Raw genomic sequence first — 7999 nt, 5'->3', positions numbered from 1 at the left:
TCTATCTATCTATCTATCTATCTATCTATCTATCTATCTATCTATCTATCTAGTCTTAGAACACCTATTTAAATATATCTCATAATAATTATTTGAACATTCACTTTCAAACTTATTTCAGTATGGATCTTGACTCAGAATTTTATTTCAATATGATTAAACTGTTGAGAACTCTGAGGTGTGCTACACTTTGTCTAGCCTCATTGCTATGTATACACGAGTCTCGGCAATACAGGAACGTGATACAGGAATTCATAAATTCGTAAAGTTTTGTACAAGAATTCACAAAGTTAAAACCTTCCCCTGTTTTCTCAGCACTTGGTTTGACAATGCAGATGAAAACAGAACTCTGGCATACATTTCTTAGGTGTGCATTTCTTAGTTGAAAATGTGTTGTCTCCTTCACCAAGTTGATTCTTATGATCATTATACTCATAGGCATGCCACATTGCTGAATTGGCTGGATTTTATTTCAGATTCTAACAATGCAGACTGCTGCATCTATAACATTAGCTGGTCTGGACACACAGCTTTCTTTCTTTCTTTCTTTTCTTTTTTTAAAAAGGCATATCTCTTACTCTTATGGGAGTTATAACATGAAACAAAATATGCACTCATTATTCTGCCCACTTGTTTTGTGACATACCAATCCACTTTTCAACATATTTAGTCAATGACTGGTTTCACAAGTATGATTGACATTTAAAATGCTTGAAATTATAGAGTGACCCATCAAGTTCATTCTCCAGATAATATCCTTCCTGTATCAATAAAATGACTGAACTGATCATGGTAGTAGTTCCACAGTTCTGGAGGATTGCGGATCTGGACGATAACTGCAAGTTTGAGCCACAGCATTTTTTCAAAGGCACTGTAAGACCTTTAAATGTTAAATCCACTTTCAGTGCTGAACACGTGATAGGTTTGTGCGTGTGTGTGCAATTTTAACATTTAACACAGTACTTTCTTCAAAATGCTAGTAACTGAAGATGATGCTACTATCAGCTCTGACTTTCAAGGCATTTGACTGATGTTATTTCAATGGATGCATCCTCATGGCATTGGAAATCCTTTCTTTCCAAACCTTATCCACTATTGTTTTTCAGGAGACTGGCAAAAACATATTTGTTCCTTAAGTTCTTCAGTGCATAATGTGGATACTGTTTTCACTATTTTTTTTAAAGCTCAGGCGGGTTACAGACCGCCATTTAGTACGTAATGAATATGTACTAGGGTTAGGAAGGGGCGGTGCTTCCGCACCCCCCTAACCCTAGTACGTATTCTGTACGTACAATATGGTGGCGGCCATTCCACACGGCCGCCGCCATATTTACATATCAGACACTGTGCGTCCGCACGTGTCACGGCGTCTATGATGTCACGAGTCCACCCCTGGCATTTCGCGACATCATAGAGGCGCCGCTTAAAGAAGCTCCATTTTGGAGCTTCTTTTTTGCTCCGTAACGGAGCCACACGGTTTGGCTGCAGCGGCTCCCTTACGGAGCAAACAGCGGCGGCGGCAGATTGCCGCAAAGCGGCGGTTTATGACCTGCCTCAGTTTCTGTAGTTTCATTCCTTTGCCTCAGTGCTACTTATTTATGACATTTCTAGCCTGCCTTGCCTCTGAAAATCTCATGGTAGCATACATAATGGTTCTCCTTTCCCAATTAATCTTCATAACAACACTGTGAAGGAGGATAGACTGACACAAAGTGACTGGCCCAAAGTCATTTAGTTAGCTTTATAGTTGTGTGAGGATTTGAGCACTTGGTCTTCCCAATCCCTGTCCAATATTTTAGGTCCTGTTTCTGAGCTTTACAATCACATTTGCTAAGTTTTCCTCACCATTATATCTCTGAGTTCAGGGGGAAAAAAGATCTCCTATCCAGACTGAAAAATGTAAAGCAATAATTCCTCCTTGATTTAATCCCAGATGTTCAAGAACACAGTCATGTTAATGTTCTTAAGCTGTCAAGATAAAGAAAACTTTTCTCCTTGGGGTTGTATTTGACATGTTTTTAAAAATATTAAAAACGTCGCATCAGATCTGACATTTCTCTGTCATCAAACATCTCTGAAATAAGAAAGGGAGAGAAAATCCTTCAGATCTGCTGCAAAGAAACATTTTATTTTCTCTCTACCATTCTCTTGCTAATTTGGCCATCATCTTGTCAAAGAAAACTGTTGATTAATTTTATGAGTTCTGGTTGATTAATCAATTAATCACCCAGTTAAATATTTGGAAATTAATAATAGTAGACCAAATGCAGTAGATTCCATGAAAAAGAAAGCAGATCTTTATGCGCATATTGCAGGAGGCACCTTATTAGAGGGAGAGGCTTAAATAACCTGAAGACTCCTGAACCCATCTAATCTAAAAAGGAAGAGTGGCATGATATACAAGATGCTGTAGGCTTGATTTCAGAGGGAGGCACTGAATCATCTCTGTTGCCTAAGAAAACCCTAAGAAATTCACGGGGTCATAAGATGACAGGTGTCTCCCTCTAAGGAGTGGATTTTTAAAAAAGCACTGTGGTGGCTGCTTGGACAAATCATGACTCTGAATCAATTTATGCTTACTTGGGAGCTATTCAAGCTGCCATAAACTCCAAGGTAACAGACACTGAAGTCCTCTGGTTCTGAGGCTTTGGATCTACATTCTTCCACTTTTAACCCAATTTGATAGCTATGTCAAGCTTTCCATAAATGGACAATCTTTCCTCACGGGATTTGTTCCCCATGCTTCTTATCATCCTTGTTTCCCTTCTCTGAACCAGCTCCAATTTGTCTACACCCTTCTTCAAATGATGTGCCCAGAACTGAACTCAGTACTCAGTACTTAGTACTCTAAATAAGACCTAATCAAAACAGAATATAGTGGGATTATTACTTCCCTCAACTTGGAAATTATGTTTTTGTTAATGCTGGTTAAAATAGCATTCACCTTCTTTGCTGCAGCATCACACTGCTGGCTCATGTTCAATTTATGATTAACAATAATACCAAGATTCCGTTTGCATGTTGTTTTCTATTTCTTAATTCCTTCTTTAAAGCTGCTTCTCTAGGAGTTTTCACTCATGTTTCTTTTTCACACTCCTTTTCATTTCCCTGTCTTTCACCACAGCTAGTTCCTGAGGTTTATGTATGGGGCAACTGCTTGCTTGACAGGACTCAAGGGGAGTTAAGGTCACTCCTCGCCTCTGTCCCTTATCAGCTTTTCTTCCTCCTCCCTTAACACACTTCTGCCAGGTTATCTCAGTGACATCCATCTCAAAGGGGCTTGCTGTCACTTTCCTGATCAAGCCTCCATCTTCCTTCCTAGGAATGGAAAAAAAACTATTTAAAAATATTTTAGAAACAGTAAAGAAGCAATTTTTAAAAAACTGTCAATATAAACCCTGATGACAAGAATCCTGGACTGATGAGAATCTTCACCGTTCAAGACTTATTCTGCTCAAAATTTGTACGTGGTAGTTTTGCACAAAAAATACCATCTTCTTCACCACAAGAATCAGCATTTATAGCATAGAAAATAATATTTCTGAAGAGAGAGATTATTTCTTGCATGGGAAATCCTGTTTTCTGCTCAGAAACTGGGGACTTATTCTGTACAAAATTTGCACATGGTTGTTTGGACACCTCCTCAGTACCATGCTGTTTGTCCTCAGTGGGAGCAACCACCTTACTAATTTGCTGCCTCCCCCTCTCTTCTATCCTTCCTCCCTTCACCCCAAGATATCCTCCCTTCACATACTAACAACCCCTTCCCAAAACACAACCATTCCATTTTTTTTCTTTGTTGCTGTTAACTTTCCTTGGGTCAATCTCGATCCTTTGGATGCAACATCTCCAAGACTCCCTGTCCTCCACTGTTCTGTGGATCTCCTTAATATAGTCTATCCATCTAGCATGCAGCCTTGCTCTGTTTCTGATTCCCTCCACTGTTCCTAGCATTACTGATTTTTTCCAGTGAGTTGTGCCTTCTCATGATGTGTCTGAGGTATGACAGTCTCAGTTTTGTCATCTTGGCTTTGGGTGGTTTCTGGTCTGATCTGTTCTAGGACCCACTTGTTTGTCTTTTTTGGCTGTACATAGGATCCTTAGCACTCTCCTCCAGCACCACATCTTGAATGAATTGATTTTCTCCCTGCCTTCTTTTTTAATTGTCCACCTCTCACATCCATATATGAAAATAGGGAATATTCCATGCTGTAGCTGAAGCAGGAGTACACAGCACTTAGTGGACATCTTGTACAACAATAACAGGGCTGTTGGGTCTAGAACTGGGTCTTCCTGCACTGTGGCTTTTGCTATTAGCTCTGGCCCAGCGTGGGTGTTGCATGTCTTCCTCTCCCATTCAACAAGGATTGGTGCTGGCTTTAAAATGCTCAATGTTATTCTTCTGACTCATACCCACATCCACTTCTGTCTAAATCAGCCGTGCATTTTCTAAAATTTTGGGGCAAACTGAGCACAGAATGGACATTGGTTTCTTATTTTATAAAAAATAAAATCTCAAGTAATGACGTTATTAATTAATGTATGAAGGCCTACATCTCTTTGCTTTGACATACAGCAGCTTCATCCTCTCAGAAGTCTTGCAAGTTGCATAATTCCATCACAAGTTTATACACACACACACACACACACACAAAATCCAGAGTTCAGAAAGCAAATTAAGATGATCCTTTCTTCTATGGATATGAGGTGCAGTATGATGCCTATCAGAGCCAGCAAACTGAGTCCCTTCTCACCAGCCAAATTACCAAAACACAATGAGATGCATTGTGAAGACAACAGGCACTGGCCAATGGCAGCAAAGCCAGGAAAAGGTAGGGGTTGCTCCCAGGAGTAATTATATAAGAGGTAGGAGTAGGTTTGAAAGGAGTGGATGTTTTAGTGTGCCCTGAGGGGTAAAGAGCCATTTAGACTAGGGCCTGGTACACATGGTCCAAATGTTGCGTGCCGCCACTGATACTTGGGTTTGGGGGCACACAGTAACCACACATTCGCAAAACCTAGTGTGTAACAGCAATGGCATCATGGCAGCATCCCATTCACATGGGTGCCGCTATGATGACTAAAGCAACGTGCAGCATACAGACATCGCTGCACATCACTTACATCACCAGTGTGCCAATGGCACACTCATGATGTGTGCTGGGTGCATTAAAAAGAACCTGTTTTTTCTGGGTTCTTTTTACTGTGGAGGGACCCTGTGGCATCCCTCTGGAAGAAAATTGAATGTTTCCATCCTTCTCTTTCTGGGAGGTATGTACCACACCTTAGTTAGGCTGCTGTGAAGGTGTTAGAAAGGGTTTTAGGTACCCAAGAAAGGGATGAAGAGTCTCTGTAATTAAATTGTTGTAGTGTCCTGTGGGAGGCATAGGCGCATTACAGACCGCTGAAAAGTGGCAGCCTGCACCCGCCCCTTTCCCCACCAGATCAGGGCCTCAGTGGCCAGAGCGGCAGCTGCTGAGGCCCCGATCCGCCGCTTGCCAGGCCGCGGGGAAGCAGCAAAAGGCCACTTCCCCAAGGCCTGGAAAGGGGTGTCCTTGGGGCTTCAAGCCCCAAGGACACCCCGCAGTGGCGGGGAGGAGGAGAAAGGGGCCGCTTGGCCCCTTTCTCCTCTGTGTCGCTGGGTGCAGCCATCTAAAGGCTGCGCCCAGTGATGCAAACCTGGAAGGAGCTCCGAAACAGAGCTCCTTCCGGGGCCGTGGAAAGGGCGCACTAGGTGTCCTCGCGTGGCCCCACTATATCACAAACGTGCCGCCGCCCCGTTTAGAGGTGGCGCAGTTGTGACATAGTCATGGGGGCAGCCGTGTGGAACGGGCGCCGCCATTTTGTGCACGCTCCGCGCATCCTAGGGTTGGGGGCATCCGGAAAGGACGTCCTTTTCTAACCCTAGCACACGCACAGCACACACTTTTAGGCCCGTCTGTAACGGGCCACAGTGTTTGGTGACTAGTAGAGTCACAAATAACCAGAAGGATTATAAGATAAAAAAAGTTTAATGAAGGTTCTGTGAGAACTTAGTTTGTAAGGGAACATATATATAAAGTTATAAAGAAATAATTACAAAGACAAACTAAAGAAACTGGTAAGCCAGTGATGTACAAACTTTGGCCCTCCAGGTGTTTTGGACTTCAGCTCCCAGAAGCCTCAGCCACCTTGGCCAATGATCTGGGATGCTGGGATCTGAAGTCCAAAACACCTGGAAGGCCAGAATTTGGACATCACTGTGTTAACCTATGTGACTAATAAAGTATTTACACATTGTGAACACCATCCACTAAAAGAAACACTGTATTCAGCCTGAGTTGTAAATAAATGTATTACTTTGTTTCACCAACCAGCTCTCTGAAGTGATTTCAAGAACACATTAAAAATGCCTCCAATATTGAGAAAAGTCTTTTAGATTTGGAACACATTAGATACTGGGTATGTGGTTGTCAAAGGACAGTTGATGCCAAGCTTGGGGAAAAAAATTGAAACCCAGAGTGCTGGCATCTATACAGAGTTAAAATTCAAGAGGCACTTAAGAGAAAGAAAATAGTACTGAACATTTATACATGACACTTAGAGAGAGACTCTTACCCCACTATGCTGCCACCAAATGTGACAATTCCCTCTCAGAGTATTCTACAATTTTTTCCAAATGTGGAGTTCCTACCATTACCCATCACATGTGAAGACTTCCATGGTGCTCACTGCTGTCATGATGAGGGAAGGCTTTCTCTGATTCTCACCTCTGCAACTGTAACAGGATTCTTAAAGCCTGGACTTTCTCTCACTAAGTCCACTGTCTTGACAGAGCAGAGAGAACAAGAGGACCCAGAAGGCTGAAAATCCAAATTCCTTTAATGCCGGCAGTCCTTAGTGGCAATCCAGTTTCCAAATACCGAGGCAACAAAACCAAAGATAATGGCTGTTCATATAGGCAATTCCAACAATGTGGTCCCTAACAATGTATTCTATTGGCTGGTTCAAAGTGCAAACATACAAAAACTTTCATTCAATCAGGACACAGAATTGTGAATACATTAAAATACATTTTTGACTCATTTGGAATATTTCATCACTCTATCACTCTGTGTGTTATTTCCCCCATCCAAGGATGTTCTTCCTAATTGTTTTGACTTTCAAAGCAAGCTAGTTGCCTTTATGCTTGCAAAGGTCAACTTGTTCTCTAAGCATTTTACTGTAAATCCTGTTCAGCATTTTCTCTCTTGCATACACACAACCTTGACTCCAGAAAGCTCATTTCTATATCCATAGTACAGCCATTTCTATAAATCTATAGTAGGAATATTAATATTAAAAATCATCTATCTCACCACCAATGCAAGGATTTCTCCTGTTCACCAACCATGAGGCCTGTCTAAATGTCCTCAAGATTGCTTGAGGATATGTAGAACTTATATCCACAATGGACACCACCTTTCTATATTCAATGCTGCCAACCTTGTCTGAATCCAAGCTTTCAGGTAGGTAGTGTTTCTGGAGGCCAAAAGTGCATAAAAACAAAAACATTTATTTACAGAAGTTAAACACAACAAAATAGAATAATTATTTTTTTAAATTTAAAACACCAAATACTAGCTCACCCTCCATTCTCGCTAACTCAAACCTTTCTAAACTACTCATATATTCCTAACCAGACTGATTCTTAATCATAAATCCTCCACACCCTTTCACTGAGACCAACCACACCAAATCCTGTACTCATACCAAAAACTAACTAATCCCAAAATCCAACTTCTTCAGATGCATGGAGTGAAATGATGCCTAGGAAAGACTTTTATAATCAGACTGTATGAACAAACATAAAAATGCAAAACTTGTAATGAAGTGACAAGGTCAGTTTTAACTATGGTAACTGAGGGACAAAGGCAACCAATAAAAAAATATACAGTGCACCCTTACTTTACACAGGGGATCCATTCTGGACTCCCCTGCACAAAGCAAATACCACCTATGCTCGAGCCACATTTAAATG

Source organism: Sceloporus undulatus, chromosome 4 (genome assembly GCF_019175285.1).
Source record: "Sceloporus undulatus isolate JIND9_A2432 ecotype Alabama chromosome 4, SceUnd_v1.1, whole genome shotgun sequence".
In the NCBI taxonomy this organism is placed as follows: domain Eukaryota; kingdom Metazoa; phylum Chordata; class Lepidosauria; order Squamata; family Phrynosomatidae; genus Sceloporus; species Sceloporus undulatus.
Note: the sequence above shows the minus strand (reverse complement) of the source record.